Source organism: Lactuca virosa, chromosome 8 (genome assembly GCF_052849685.1).
Source record: "Lactuca virosa cultivar CGN04683 chromosome 8, Lactuca_virosa_CGN04683_v6, whole genome shotgun sequence".
Lineage (NCBI taxonomy): Eukaryota > Viridiplantae > Streptophyta > Magnoliopsida > Asterales > Asteraceae > Lactuca > Lactuca virosa.
The window spans coordinates 287529049-287547185 of NC_136433.1; positions in this window are offsets into that span (position 1 = coordinate 287529049).

Genomic DNA, 18137 nt, shown 5'->3' on the forward strand with positions numbered 1-18137 from the left:
GTTTGGGAAGTAGATCTTCCAATCAAATTTGCATTACCAGTGCACCAAATCATTGCTGATTCAGCAGCAATTAGCAAATAGGTAAGATCAGTAAGGGCCACGTCGCGGTCTGTCATATAGTAGTCTTTAACAAACTGACTATACGACTTAGGAAGTGACTGAAGAACCAAGTCAACAGCTAAGTTCCTTAACACAACGACTCCTAACATTCCCAGCCTGACAATGTGTGACTTCATCTCCAAGACATATGCACACATAAACCTTCCATCTTGGTGGTTGCTTGCCAATAGGGCTTAAGTGACCTTGAACTTTTCAATTCTTTGAACTTGTGGGTTAGGGGGAACTATTGAAGGAGGTGGAGGAAGTGAAGTTCCACTACAGCACGAAGAAGGGATTAATCTTTCACCTTGATTGTCTTGTGGAATATCATCTTCATGAGGAAAGCTTTTTCCATAAGATTCGGGAAGACCATAGTTGTCTGACCTAGACATCTATAATGGGAGAAATTTAAGTTAGTTGATTTAAGTCCTTAATATAACACCCAACATGAAATATTAAGGCTAGGACCCAACACAATATTCTACAATTCGGAAGAGGGATGTCGTAATCCAATTGTAAAATATTTGAAGGTAGGTAAATGACGATTTACCAATTTCCACCATGAAAAACGAAATTGTTATTAAGTTTGAAATGAATTGAAATTCCAAGATTCTTTTGAGATTCATTGAACTTTTCAATGGCATGCTTAATCTCAATTATGCCCTTCAAGTTTGTGACTGGGATGCCGAGGATCACAAACAAGGTGTGAATAACCATGCAAATTAGCTTGGTACACTTAATGTTACAAATCATCCAATCAATGTGTTGGTTAAGCACACACGCTCCATTGATCCATAATTAACATCAAGCTACCCTTTGCCACACATTGTCAGTCCCAGATAGTGTCGGTTAACCACACACGCTCCACTAACGATTTAACAAGGTGCAAAGTGCAATTTCATGGGTTAGCACCACATTCACATTTTTCCTAAGTAACTAAGATTGGGAATTTATAAGTGTTTAGTTACTTGGTATTTTCATTATACTTTTAATGAGAATTAATGTCCTATCCTACCCGTTCGGCTAACGACCCTCCACCAGTCAAGGAAGCGGTGGGTGAGAGTGGACACCCATTAAACCAACATTTTATACGCAGTAACCTTATACCCCCTTATAGATCGGCTTCGTGAATGAGGCCTACTAACGGTAAGACTGACCTTTTACTTATACATGTAATATATAAAACCTTTTAATTTTATATAGTATAAGGGTGTATTTTACACATTTAAAATACTTGGTGGTTTAATCTATTAATAAATTATACTCTTAATTTAATTAATCTTAAACCATGTAATTATGGATTTATTAAACTTCTCTTTTAATTAAACACTTTAATTAATTTAATAAAGTCCATAAGGTGTAATTGAACTATTCAAGGCATCGAGGTTATTAAAAATTCAAAATTAAAACTATTTAATTAATTTTTAAGTTATGAACCCAAGAGATGCATCTTTTGAAACCTTTAAATTACTAGATGTTTTAGAATTCAATATTACAAATTAAAATCTTTTAACTAAACTTTTCAAATTCCAAAACTTGAGGGCAAGTTTTGAAACTCTTCAAAACCTTTTGGATTCCAACTTGATGACAAGTTTTGTAACCATCCAAGACTCTTGAATTTCATAACTTATGAGTTTAATGTTATTTTAATGGATGAGACCTTTCATGTTCCATAACTTGAGGATAAGTGATGGAAGTCATTAAAAAACATTTAGATCAATTTTAACAAATAGAATTATCATATAATCTAGGATTGATGTAATTTCACTCATAAGGCAAGATAATTCATATCAACAATTTACAAGTAACTTTGTTTATCATATAACCAACAATTATTTTAAAACTTTGACAATTATTTTTTCATTGGATGAGTATAATCACTACCATATCTGAAAAAACAGATTTTATGATACAAAACAGTTTGTGGTAGTGATCCCAATCCAATATAGGCCAAAAAACCCGAAAATTAGCCATCTGCCAGTGCAACTCGTCGAGCCAGGCTTTGGACTCGTCGAGTTCATCAATGGACTCGGCGAGTTCAATCTAGCGGAAGGCCATTTTCAGCTTTTTTCAACTTTAAGCAATTTCTAAATGCAACTATATAACATAAAACTACCCATGGATCTGATACCACTGTTGGGTTTTGTGTACTATAACACTCCTATGGTGCACATACAACCCTAATAGCTTTGGATCTAAGTTTTCTCCAGTTATACATGCAATAAAATTTCCAAAGCATGAAGCCTACAACTAGCATACAATTTAGGTACATGAATCATAAAACTAGTTAGAATAATACCTCTTATTGTAGCTTGTAGTTTTGGCCTTTCAAGAGCTTAGCATCTCAAGTGTGATGCCTCAAATGGTTCACAAACACCATGAACAAAGGAAGACTTTGAGAGAGAGGCTAGATACACTCAAATCGGTTATGATTCTCTTAGAATGCATAGGGGTCAATTTTGGCTAAGGGATAACACATATATATTGTAGGATTCCAAGAGTCATGGGTAAACCCTAATCCATACACTTGGGTTATGATCCATATCTCATGTGGGCTAACTCTTCATGGATACTTACATAAATTTATCCCATCATGGATCAATAGCCCACACAATATATATCACTGATTTACATAATCAGTCGCCGCTAATTTAATTAGTGTCTTTTGATTACTAAATTAATTCCAAATTAATTCTTGATCAATACTAATTAAATATTATTATTTCTCAATTAATATATTATACTTATAATATATTAGTAAATCATAAATAGCCTCTTTCTCAAATATCCATCCTATCAGATTGTTCTGGTGAAGGCAACCCAAATTGACCATGCTACTCTCGGGTCGAGTACATACCAATTATAGTTATCGACTTAGACACCAAATCCAACAGTGTCCCACTTGGATAAGTCTAATAACTATTATTGCAAGTACGACTCCAAAATCCCGACTAGCAATCGTAGCTCTCAAAAGTCGTTGTCGAACTCTGACCTAGTCAATGACGCGTCCATTAGATAAGGGATCATATATTCCTCCATTAGATATCATATGAACTGAGACATAGGTTATAATCATTCTCTCTGTTCATGTGTTGTTTCCTGATTTCCGATTTATGACGACCGACTAATTGAACAAATCAAATCAGTCCAGGCTTGGCCAAGCGCTTAAGGTTGTCATCACTAAATACTCGAGAGGCCCACATATATCGCTTTTATCTCACATTGGGTAAAAGGAATGGATAAAATTCGACTGAAATGCTTGCTTGTACTTACTCATCAAATCACACACAAAAATATGTTTTATAACACCAAGTTACTGGTGCGTTTACATGTGTCAATGTGCAACCGACTTGTAAACTACAACTCAAATGTCTTGGCTTTAAGAATATAAGATATTATCGTCTCACAATCACTCGTGATAAAATCCATGAAGTGATTCAGATGAGTGTGGGTTTAATCCAATTCACGAATCTTATTCCAGAAATACTCATGAACACTGCAGCAAACTTGTGCTATGTCTAAAAAACTTTAGACAATCTACAAACGGATTCATGACAATCTTTCCTCAATACCTACTTCTAAAGTATGATCGGCTGTGGATAGTTTGAATAACCTAGTTACTCGAGAAGTCAAAACAAGTAAAGTGAAACACAAGAATAATAGAATCCAATGTGGTCTCAAAACTTTTAAATATAAATAAAACACATTTTATTTAATCACCATATTGATTACACATTATTCATTGTATAATGTTTCGATTAATCAACTTAATACTTGAACTAAAACAATAGTCATCCCATGCTCCAAGCAATCACACTATGTTTACCTATGGTTCTTACTTTGTGAAATAGATAAATTGTAAACATTTCCAATGACACCCATTTCGCAATTCCAAATCCTTATCGTAAGTGTAAGAATACCAAGTCCTTGCCACTTACTGTAATATGTTAGTATCTAAGCTTCTTGTAGTGATCCTTTTGTAATGACTATGCACAAAAGTCATAGAGACTTGGCAACAGAAATTACAATGTATTCCCTTTTGACATTGGTTACTGTACCAATTCCATGGAAGCGGAGTCTCATATTCAAGGTGCATTCCTTTGAACATCCTTATTGCATAAAAGTTTCTAACTTACTCATAGATTCTTGATATCCAACTCCCATTATGGAAACTTTTCCATAATTTCCATATGAATATCCATTCTTATTAGAATCCTATCTATTCATAATAATATCAATATGGTTCATTCATCATTATACTTCTAATTACCCACAAGTGATCAATCCTTAGTGAACCTTGGGTTGTCCTTAGCAATTGTTTAATAAGTTTAGTTATATACAGTTCTGGTCTATTTTCTCTCTTAATGCCCTAGGCATTTGGAAAATTTAGAACACATAAATATTATATCATATGCAATCGATCCTATATCTGAAGCATATGGGACACGATTCATAATGTCTTATATAAAGACCTGATACTTTACCAGTCTCTTGCTATAACATTTCCATGCATAGAACTTCCTTATGTCGAATCTTTTCAACATAACATTCGTATATGTCCTTGACTAAATTTGATTGGAATATCAATCTAAACTTTTAGAATTGAAATGAAGTATAAGTTCCTGTAACGCCCGTAGATTCGGGCTAGTCAATTTAGAGACGATAAGCGTCAAAAATGACTTTTTAATAGAAGATTATTTAGAATGAATAATCTTAACCAAGTCATAGTATATGTTACAAGGGTTTCGTATAAATAAAGAACGCCGAAATCCGAGTTATAACGAAGAAGTTATGGCCCGTCGAAGTTTTACGGCAAAACCGGCACGGCACCGGGAGACATAAATAGTGAATTTACGATAGAAGACTTTTAGCCTTAGTGATCTAAACAAAAGTTGTAGTATACGTTAAACCGAGAACATACAAAAAAAGAACGTCAAAACCTGACTTCGTATGACGAAGTTATGATTTTTCTAAGATTTGGCATAACAGTTCACAACCCGAAATTCGAATTTTAGATCGATCGATTTTTGGCCAACACAACCTAAATGAGAATTGAATATCTCATTAATAGTAGCGCAACGGTAAAAATACATACGAAAACGGACGTCGGATGAAGAAGTTATGAATTTTTAACGGACTTTTCCTGTCCCGGCCTGTTAAAAATATAACTTTAAAAATAAAGTCAAAATTAGCCGACGGAGTCTAAATGAAAGTTGTAGAGTACGTCTCCACCTACGCATGGATATAAAAAGCATCAAAAACGGAGTTCGTATGAACAAATTACAAATTATAATAGCATATTTACGTATTAAAATAAAGTATAAATCATATATACGTACACATATATATAGATATGTATATATCATTAGAAAGGTATCGACGATGCGGTAATTATAAGACTAGTGTTGAATACTTTTGACATTAGTTTAGTACAAATATCGTTAAATCTATTTAAAATAATATTATAAAGGGGTGTTTAGTTGTTTATATAACTATAAGGTCCTTAAGTAAATATAGAGGGTAGTTTTTGGAAATTCAATTATTATAAATAAGAGCCTTGGGCTATCATATTTCTTGCACCATTCTATTGATTCAAGAGTCTTTCTCTTCTTATCCCCCGAGCATTTCGGTCTCTCGTGATTCGACTTCTCTTTCTGTAGTTTTAGTATAGTAAAGTGAGCGCTGAAGCGCTGCACGAATCTTTCCTAGAAAGATTCAGCGACGAAGTTCTGACCCTGCAGAGCCCGACTCCTAGCTAAAACCCCCTTGTAAGTAAGTTATGCTTACCCTATTTTAATATATCTTTTATTTAAAATTAGTTTTGTTATTATGAACTTATAATAAATATTTGGGCTATTATTATGACTTATATAAGTGTCGTTATAATATCTTTTTAACTACTCGCGGTACGGGGAATCTGGTTTAAAGGGTCGCATAGGGTTGTTGGATTTCAGAAGTGCTATATGCCAAAATGGTCCTACCCTCCGGTGTTTTATGTCTGGCCCCTGTCTGTACATAGTGGTTAGAAAATATTGTTCAAACGCTTATATAATAATAATAATAATAATAATAATAATAATAATAATAATAATAATAATAATAATAATTAGTCACGGTAAATATTAGACTAAAATCTTGTGGTAATAATGCTAGGTTTCGTCGAAGGAAAATAGAATCGTTAAAAGTGAAGCGCTGCCCGAATTTGGAATCATCACTTTAACAAGTGAGTGCATAGTTACTTTCATCTTACACATAGATATGAAGTATTTAATATAAATTACATGCTATGTGTGCATATTGTCTGTATACTTGCCGTCTATGCTGGGTGAAAGATTTTTATACATGTTTTAAATGATTTAAACTGTATATGTATTTTATATCTACAAAATGTGTTGGCTAAAACATTGGTAGATGAAATAGTTGCTGTGTGACAAAAACAAAATGATGAGAGGTGATATAGACCATGAGATAAGGGTGAGAGGTGAACCATGAGAGAAGCCTTTTACCCAAGTGTTGGCCCCGTCATCTAGCAGAGTATGGATGACAACCACAGACTATTCTAGACAGTCCAGTGGAACACTAGCAGGCTCACAACCTGTAGGTGTATTTGAACTGTGTATTCACCAGCTGTACTCTAAAAACCCATTGACAAGTATTGCGAGTTGATTCTCGGAAACGATACTGTCAATAAACGAGATTACCCTGGCGACTATGAGACTTAGTGCCTAAACCCTGGCGACTATGCGACTTAGTGTCTGTTGTATAAACTCTGGCGACTATGAGACTTAGTGCCTAAACCCTGGCGAGTATGCGAATTAGTGTCTGTTGAGTAAACCCTGGCAACGATAGATTTCATGCCGTTTCCTTAGGATGATCCTTAGGAATGAATTAACGAGGAATAGTCGATTGTTAGGGTAGATCCTTGAGAGTAAAGAAGATAATGGGGATGGGTAATTGGGTTGATTGTTTGATGTTTAAACATAATAATTATATTATTGTGGGTTGAAAACCCTATGTACTCACCAGATTTCCCAACCTGACCCACTCAGCTTGTTTGTATCACAGGTGTCGATATGAAGTTACATTACACTGAGAGATTAAGGAGATATAAATCACTAGTGATAATGAATGTAAGTTTTGTTTATGCTTATGTTTCTGTATTGCCGATGACATCCCAATATTTTTAAATGAATAAAATACATTTCTTCGGAAATGCTTTGATAACACATTTATCATTTTTTTCTGGGAACAAATTCCGCAACATTTTTATTAAAAGAAGTACTCTGATTTTTTTATAAAGCATAAACAAAATCGGTCTTTTCTGGCCGTAAAAATGGGGATGTCACAGTTCCTCTCCCTTAATTATAGCAAAACAACTTTTCAAACTCCGCACTTTGCGAATTGAAAATTTTGTTTTCTATAAACAGTATTGCTAACTCGCAACACTTATCATAATAATTATGCTCCCGCTAGCATAATAATTATTATCTTACTAGCATAACGCTTATGCTCCTACTAGCTTTGACATGTACTCAGAAATAAACTGGACTTCTAGAAATCAATACTTATTGACTTTCTTACCAAATTTCAGATTTCTGATACGAGATGATTCGATAAGCCTTTATCTAAGCTCATACACATTTTATTAGAAAGCTCATATGTGTGTCTAAACTATTCATAACTTACAATAATAAGTTCCGAATGTTCAAACTATTTGCCATTTCTCACAATTCGAACTATGAAGAGGGATGCCGTAATCATACTCGAATTTGAGAATGCAAATATCACAATTTCTATTTCCTTAAAATCTACTTAGTGAAAGCGTTTCCTCACAATCGTTTTCATGAATCGGAGAGAAACCTTATGACACTTAGATATTATGGTGTATGTGTTCCTATCCATGTGACTTTGTCATAACCATAATCACACGACAAGGTTAATGACAAATCCCAAAATCATATGGACTGATCTTGTTCAATCTTAATTTCTTGCCACCTGGAAGCATAAGAGCCTACCATTTCTTCCAAGTTGTTATGCAAACAATTGACCACTCATAGAACTCACATGCATTGTCAACTGCAACTGGAATGGGCCCGGAAACAAGAACAAGTCAACACGATAGGTTGCAAACCTCAAGTCGTGCGCTAGTGATTAACAATAGGTTTATTCTTGATTAGTTCTTAAAGCTTTTCAAGATCTTTAAGACCCCACTGACCTCTTGACATATAAGACTCTCTTTGTCAAGAAACATTACTTAACAAACAAGTATTCAAGAGTTAGTGCGGTTTCTTATCAAGACAAAACACTTCACACAATTGGTCTTAGTTGGTCTCTGTCTTGACCAAGACATCACAACTTACCAATTTTAAATGTGCAGGAGTAAGAAAAAACATCTTTTCTATTCCACATTTGATGAGTGTGTTATAAACTTTCTTAAGATTATGTCACTCAAGGTACAATCTTGGAGTATGACTCTAAGACTTGATTTTGGAACGAAGTATGATTCACCTTAATTGATTTAACTATTTCAACAATTCCTGATTCCTATTTTTAGCCATACAAGTGCACTAAGGTGTCCTTAGAGGATCAATTGTGATATGGTTTTCATAATCATTATGATTATCATAAAACACGATACTAAAGTACTCTCCTTTCCTTTCAAATTGGAGAAACTTTTATCTTTCTGCCTAATTTGATTCCTTTTATTCGTTCTGCTATAAATTGAAACTTTTCCAATGGTTCAGAATTACACTTAATCTTGTAAGTATAACCATATTTACTAAACCTTAGTAAATCATGATGAATAGTCTTATCGTTCTTTGTGGTGGACCTGAACAGTGCACAACCAAGTGTACCTGATCCCCTAGTTCTTCACTTGACTCACATATAAATATGAACAAGGAATCAGTCTTAATTTCCAAAAGACGAAGGTTCTCATCCATCACACAATACAAGTTGCACGATTCCAAGTTTCTGGACAATTGAAACTTGGGTGTAGAGAATCTTTCCTTATTTGGTAAATTATGACACTACCACAAAAGAGAGAATCAAATCCATATTGCTAAAAATAGAAACATACGAACATCAATTTTCACAAATGCCATTGCAAGGAAATATAAATAAGATAAAATCAAAATTTCTATTTATTTATAAAATGCGGAAAACCTTTCCTTTTAACGCAAGTACATATGAAAACTATGTTTCTAAATATTCCTAAGCAATCTATCACAACTCCTAGCATTAGCTCAAAAATCCAATTATCGAACCATGCGATCGAAATCCATTTCGTCATGATCAGACTCAGCGTGCTTTTCCTTTAAGCTTCCTTTGATCCCACAAAACATCAAAATGTAATCTTATCACATCATGTATTAAGAATCTACAAATAGGAACATAATAGAGTTAGATAGTGGACTTACCTGAAGCAGAGTAAAACTTTTTGACTTTACCATCTTTATGGTCCTTTAGGTAGATGTGGCAGCTTCGCAACCAATGCCCCTTCTCTTTACAATAGAAACATATGGAATCTTTGGGAAGGTACATAGGACAATCTTAGACTTAGCCTTTCCCTTTCCCTTGGAAAGAGAAATCTTTTCTGGACTTCTAATGTTTCCATTGTCAATGTCCATGGAAGTTTGCGAAGTAGATCTTCCAATCAAATTTGCATTACCAGTGCGCCAAATCATTGCTGATTCAGCAACAATTAGCAAATAGGTAAGATCAATAAGGGTTACATCGCGGTCTGTCATATAGTTGTCTTTAACAAACCGATTATACGACTCGGGAAGTGACTGAAGAACCAAGTCAACAGCTAACTTCCTTAACAAAACGAATCCAAACATTCCCAGCCTGACAATGTGTGACTTCATCTCCAAGACATGTGCACACACAGACCTTCCATCTTGGTGTTTGCTTGCCAATAGGGCTTTAGTGACCTTGAAATTTTCAAGTATTTGAACTTGTGGGTAAGGGAGAAATATTGGAGGAGGTGGAGGAAATGAAGTTCCACTACAGCACGAAGAAGGGATTAATCTTTCACCTTGATTGTCTTGTGGAATATCATCTTCATGAGAAAAGCTTTTTCCATAAGATTCGGGAAGACCATATTTGTCTGACCTAGACATCTATAATGGGAGAAATTCAAGTTAGTTGATTTAGGTCCTTAATATAACACCCAACATGAAATATTAAGGCTAGGACCCAACACAATATTCTACAATTCGGAAGAAGGTTGCCGTAATCTGATTGTAAAATATTTGAAGGTAGGTAAATGACGATGTACCAACTTCCACCATGAAAAACGAAAGTGATTATTAAGTTTTAAATGAATTGAAATTCCAAGATTCTTTTGAGATTCATTGAACTTTTCAATGTCATGTTTAATCTCGATTAGGCCCTTCAAGTTTGTGACTGGGATGCCAAGGATCACAAACAAGGTGTGAATAACCATTCAAATTAGCTTGGTATACTTAATTTTACACATCATCCAATCAATGTGTCGGTTAACCACACACGCTCCATTGATCCATGATTAACATCAAGCTACCCTTTGCCACACATTGTCAGTCCCATATTAGTGTGTCGGTTAACCACACACGCTCTACTAACGACTTAACAAGGTGTAAAGTGCAATTTCATGGGTTAGCACGAAATTCACATTTTTCTTAAGTAACTAAGATTAGGAATTTATAAGTGTTTATTTACCTAGAATTTAAATTATACTTTTCATGATAATTAATGTCCTATCCTACCCGTTCGGCTAACGACCCCCCACCTGTCAAGGAAGCGGTGGGTGAGAGTGGACACCCATTAAACCACCATTTTATAGGCAGTAACCTTATACCTCCTTATAGACCGGCTTCGTGAATGAGGCCTACTAACGGTAAGACTGAACTTTTACTTATACATATAATATATTAAACCTTTTAATTTTATATAGTATAAGGGTGTATTTTACACATTTAAAATACTTGGTGGTTTAATCTATTAATAAATTATACTCTTAATTGAATTAATCTTAAACAATGTTATTATGGATTTATTAAGCTTCTCTTTTAATTAAACACTTTAATTAATTTAGTAAAGTCCATAAGGTGTAATTGAACTATTCAAGGCATCTAGGTTATTAAAAATTCAAAATTAAAACTACTTAATTAATTTTTAAGTTATGAACCCAAGAGATGCATCTTTTGAAATCTTTAAATTACTAGATGTTTTAGAATTCAATAATACAGATTAAAACCTTTTAACTAAACTTTTCAAATTCCAAAACTTGAGGGCAAGTTTTGAAACTCTTCAAAACCTTTTGGATTCCAACTTGATGAAAAGTCTTGTAACCATCCAAGACTATTGAATTCCATAACTTATGAGTTTAATGTTATTTTAATGGATGAGACCTTTCATGTTCCATAACTTGAGGACAAGTTATGGAAGTCATTAAAAACATTTAGATCAATTTTAACAAATATAATTATCATATAATCTAGGATTGATCTAATTTAACTCATAAGGCAAGATAATTCATATCAACAATTTACAAGTAACTTTGTTTATCATATAACCAACAATTATCTTAAAACTTTGACAATTATATTTTCATTGGATGAGTATAATCACTACCATATCAGAAAAAATAGATTTTATGATACAAAACAGTTTGTGGTAGTGATCTCAATCCAATATAGGCCAAAAAACCCGAAAATCTGCCATCTGCCAGTGCATCTCGTCGAGCCACGCTTTGGACTCGTCGAGTTCATCATGAACTCGTCGAGTTCAGCCTGGCAGAAGGCCATTTTCAACTTTTTTCAACTTTGAGCAATTTCCAAATGCAACTATATAACATAAAACTAGCCATGGCTCTGATACCACTGTTGGATTTTGTATACTATAACACTCCTATGGTGCACATACAACCCTAATAGCTTTGGATCTAAGTTTTCTCTAGTTATACATGCAATAAAATTTCCAAAGCATGAAGCCTACAAGTAGCATACAATTTAGGTACATGAATCATAAAACTAGTTAGAATAATACCTCTTATTGTAGCTTATAGTTTTACCCTTTCAAGAGCTTAGCACCTCAAGTGTGATGCCTCAAATGGCTCACAAACACCATGAACAAAGGAAGACTTTGAGAGAGAGGCTAGACACACTCAAATCGGTTATGATTCTTTTAGAATGCATATGGGTCGATTTTGGCTAAGGGATAACACATATATATTGTAGGATTCCAAGAGTCATGGGTAAACCCTAATCCATATACTTAGGTTATGATCCATATCTCATGTCGGCTAACTCTTCATGGATACTTACATAAACTTAGCCCATCATGGATCAATAGCCCAAACAATATATATCACTGATTTACATAATCAGTCCCCGCTAATTAAATTAGTCTCTTTAGATCACTAAATTAATTCCAAATTAATTCTTGATCAATACTAATTAAATATTATGATTTCTCAATTAATATATTATACTTATAATATATTAGTAAATTATAAATACCCTCTTTCTCAAATAGCTATCCTGTCAGATTGTTCTAGTGAAGGAAACCCAAATGGACCATGCTACTCTCGGGTTAAGTACATACCAATTATAGTTATGGGCTTTGACACATAATCCAACATTTTGAATTCATTTTTCAGACAAGGAGTTAATACTCATTTTTGGTCCTAATCCTGGTACATTCACAAGAACAGAACTTCACCATTCTCTTTGTTCAAAACCACTAATTTTATCCAATTGAACTTTTGAGTTATACTATCGAAATACTTCAGTTTGAAAGTGTTTCATGACTTTCAGTGGATTCTAAATAATCGATTTATCCTGAATTTCTAACACTTAGCTACATAGACATAAAACTACCAATATTAATACGTATGGATCTTTAATCAAGTGTTCATAATAAATTGAATAACTACTAATATTCCTTTTGAAACATATCAAATCATAATCAAGTCGGATCATCTATATCTAAACAAAAGTAATGAGACTTAACCCATAATCAATACTAACAAAACAAGAAAAAATAAAATAATGCTAAACATAATGCAAGCAAATCGAAATTAATCTTCTTGAAGTCATTACTGTGACGTCCCCATTTTCACTGTCTGAAAAAGACCTTTTCATTTGTGTTTATTTAAAATAGAGTTTATTTATAAATGTGGAATTTAGTCCTGTAAAAGTATTTTCGAAGAAATGTTTTTCATTGATTTATTAAAGCTTGGGATGTCATAACTGATACAAGAAACATAAGCATGAACGTAATCATTACCGGCCTTACATCATCTAATGGCCTACATTTCCTTTAATCCCTCATCAAGTCCGAACATCATTATCTTTTTACTGCTTCTTGTGATACAAATAAACTGAGTGGGTCAGGTTGGGAAACCTGGTGAGTACATAGGTTTATCAACCTACAATAATATAGCTAATTTGTTTAATTATTTACTTTATATCAATCAATTAACCCGATTACCACTTCCCACTTTCTTCTTATTTTATCCGTAAGGATCTATCCTAAGGGTCATCATAGTTATCGTTGCTGACAATATTGTTTCAGGGATTTCTCCGCAATACATGTCAGTAGGTTTCTTTCTATTTTCATTCCTAAGGATCTGTCCTAAGGATCATCATCATTACTAACAGTACTATTTCAGGGATTTCTTCGTAATACGTGTTAGTAGGACCTATCTTATGGCTCATCATATTAATCATTGCTGACAACATTGTTTCAGGGATTTATCCGTAATACATGTCAGTAGGTTTATTTCAATTTCCATTCCTAAGGATCTGTCCTAAGGATCATCTTAATCATCAATGCTGACAGTACTGTTTCAGGGATTTCTATGCAATACGTGTTAGTAGGAAGTGGAGTACATTACATGGGTACAAATTCCATCACCTATAAGTTATAAACATGTCTGTGTTCCACGGGACTGTCTTAAATAGTCCCGTGGTCATCACCTATACTCTGTTAGATGACTACATCGTTAGTACACTAGTACCATTCCTACATCGTCAATATGCTAGTACCATTTTTGCATCGTCAGTACATTAGTACCATTTCTATATCATTACTAAGCTAGTACTTTTAAAGTCATGACATCCTATTGTCATTTTCATCACTCATCATACGATGACATATTATCATTCTAATCTCTCATTATCCTTCATTACCCGATGTATTATATTCTTGAAAATACATATATGGCTTAAATCATATAAAATTTATCTTTATAATATTTCATCAAATACAGAACATCTTGGTGCATAAGCGCATATAGCATTCAGTTATCTAAATACTTCATATCTATGTGTCAGATAAAAGTAACTATGTAGTCACTTGATAAAAGTGGATGTCTCCGAGTTTGGGAAGAACTTCGCCTTGGTACTTTAGCTTTTCCTCTGACATGATAGAGATTTTCCCGATAAAAGTTCAAAAATTGCACTTGCAGAATCCAGACTCGAGAGCTTCCACTTTCCAGGCTCTCAAGAATTCCAGAGCTTCACTAAAATATCCTCAACACTAAGAAATTTCAGACCTATAATTCAGAGAATCATAAGGGAGGTTTGGAAAGTTGTGAGGAACAAATGAGCCATTGCATCCTATTTATAGTAGGGGTGCATGTCACGCTCCATAGATGTATGTCACACATGTTGTTGGGGCTGGTGACATGGCTTTATTTCTTGCTTAACTCATGGTGACTAATGGGTGGGGCTACGTCGACTTGTCAGTGTGTGTCGTGCTCCTTGTCGGTCCGCACATGCACGTGTGGATTTTTTGATTCTTAAAAAATCATATCTTCTTCATATGAGCTCCATTTTTGACATTCTTTATATCTAAGCATAGCCACCGGCGAGGTCTACAACTTTCATTTAGACTCTGTCACCTAGGGGGTGTTTGGCTTATCTTTTGAGAGCCCAAAAGTTCTTTTTAGAAAAGATAAAATGCAAAAGATGTTTGGTAAAAGCATTTTAAAAGCAACTTTTGGATTTTTGATATAAGGAAAACTGAATTTTTGGAAAAGTCAGGAAATCCTAACATTTTGTAACTTTTGCCAAAAGGACTTTTGCCTCCCCAAAAGATAAGCCAAACACCCCCCTAACTTTGACTTTTTTTAAGCTATATTTTTATTAGACCTAGACTGTTTAAGTCTATATAAAAATCATAACTTTCGCATGCGATATCAGTTCTCGAATGTCCTTATATAGACAGGTAAGTAATGACAAGATCTTCAACTCTCGTTTAGATTGTTTCTCCTAACAATCGACTGATTTCTATTCCGGATATGTGTCGCGCACTGCTGCGCCAAGACTTCAAAAAATCATAACTTCCTCGTATGAAGTCAGATTTGGACGTTCTTTATATGTACGCTCTTGCTTTTATGATTACTAGGACTTTCGTTTAGATTATTTTCCCTGAATATCCTCCACCAATTATATCTATTTATGGCTTTGACAATCAATTATCATATTCTTCTTTAGTCATCTAGCCCTATCTTGTGGGCATTACGATTATATCCCCCTTAGGATGATTATGTCCCCAAATCATTATCAAAACATGGTTTGTATAATGACTCTACACATTACCTTTCCATCCTAGGTAATAACCGTAACACTTATTTCGTTAAAAACGAGTTTATAACTTTTAGACTTCTTGACTACTGGCGATGCTCAATTTTACACCTACTCTAAACTTGATCTTTATTAGGGACTCTTGCTACTTATAGAATGGATTTAGCCTGAGACATGGTCTTTACTTTGACTACCATAACAGACTGAATAGTCATGCTCTAATGACCTTACATTGCATGATGCAATGGCTAGACACAAGCCTCTTTGAGTCATACTCCAACATGGACGATACTCTTCTTCATGTTCTAATGTGATTTAATCATAACATGTAGAATTTATAGCTACAAGTTGCTTAGTCTTATCAACGACCATGATACTTCTATTGATCGCTTTGATTATATTTTCCTTCGATCTTTTAACTAAAGTTGGACACGATCCGTAATGACCACTCGGGTCGAAATAATATTTATCTTCGTAGTCATTACCGAGACAAAGGTAATGATAGAAATGAACAAAATTGCTCAACTACTAGTGTCTTAGCAACCTTGTGACTTTTCCTGATTCAAGTGTGAGTCATGTGCTTCCGGTAGTATAGGCCTCTACTACTTTTCATACCTACTCATACTCGTCCCAAAAATCATCTCGTGGTTTTCCAAGTTCTTATTCCTAAAATCACAAAATGATTTAATACATACAAATGTGTCCAAAAAGCACATGTCCTAATAAACTCTGCTAGGCACTCTAATAATGATTATGCGTTTTACCACGTACATATGAATTTTCCTTGTCTCCTCTTTGGTGTTGTTCCTTTTCACTCTTTGCGATTCGACTGCTAATTTCTGTTACCGTTCTTAATCCACTATGTGCTCTCACCATTACAATTCGTACACCAACACATGCGTTCAATGTACCGAGGCGTGAGTTTATTATGGTAGAGAAGATTTTAGTTATGTTTAGACGCATAATCTTCCTTATTACTTCGAAAATTTATATGCTAGTTCTAATACCTTAAATAAACATTTAGAAGCCTGAACACATATAATTTCTTTATCCAAGTTATGGTCGACAATAGACCTTTCATCTAGTTAAGTAATAGTAGTTTGGGAACCTAAGGCATGCTACAATGTAATTTACTTAGCACATAACAACAAATTAGGCATCTTATCCTAAATCATTCTATCACACATTTCTCCATCGTCACTTAGGATTCTAAGTTTAAGTCTAGAAATCCTCAAATATTTCTAGTTCGCTTAAACTAATGCTCTGATACCAACTATGACATCCCCATTTTATGGTCCAAAAAATCACTTTATTTATGTTTATTTTAAAATAGAGTTTATTTATAAATGCATAATTTGGTCACGTAAAAGTATTTCCGAAGATATGTTTTTCATTGACTTATAAAAGCTTGGAATTTCATAACTGATACAAGAAACATAACCATAAACATAATCATTATTGTCCTTACATCATCTAATGTCCTACATTTCCTTTAATCTCTCATCAAGTCCGGACATCATTATCTTTGTATTGCTTCCTGTGAGGCTGTGATACAAACAAACTGAGTGGGTGAGGTTGGAAAACCTGGTGAGTACATAGGGTTTAAAACCCACAATAAGATAGTTAATTTGTTTAATTATTTATTTCGTATCAAACAATTAACCCGATTTCCCATCTCCGTTTTCTTCTTATTTTTTCCCTAAGGATCTATCCTAAAGGTCATCATAGTCATCGTTGCCGACAATATTGTTTAATAGATTTCTCTTCAGTACATGTCAGTAGGTTTCTTTCTATTTTCATTCGTAAGGATCATCATCATTACTGACAATATTGTTTCAGGGATTTCTCCGTAATAAAAGTCAGTAGGCTTCTTTCAAATTTCATTCCTAAGGATTTGTCCTAAGAATCATCTTAATCATCATTGTCGACAGTACTGTTTCAGGGATTTCTCCGCAATACGTGTCAGTAGGAAGTAGAGTACATCCAATGGGCACAAAGTCCATCACTTACAGGTTATAAACCTACCTGTGTTCCACGGGACTTTCTTGAATAGTCCAATGGTGTAACACTCCAAAAATCACAACCAACCACTAATCAACATTGTTTACAAAAAGAGTCATTGTTTCAAAACCGTTATTTCAAATTAGAATTTTCCCAAGACCCAGTGACATAAAACAGGAACCTGTGTGCGATCACGCCTTTGCCATCCCATGATCCTCAGAAGTACCTGAAATGATAAACTAAAAACTATAAGCCAAAGATTAGTGAGTTCCCCTAAATTACTAGCAAACCATATAGCAAGCAAGCATACAAATATGAGCATCCAACCTGACTGGACCGCCTCATAGGGCCTACAACCTATCTATACCGCTCTATGAGCCTTCGACATGACTGGACTGCCTCATAGAGCTTACATCCTATCCGGACCTCTCTACGGGCCACCGGCCTGACTGGGCCGCC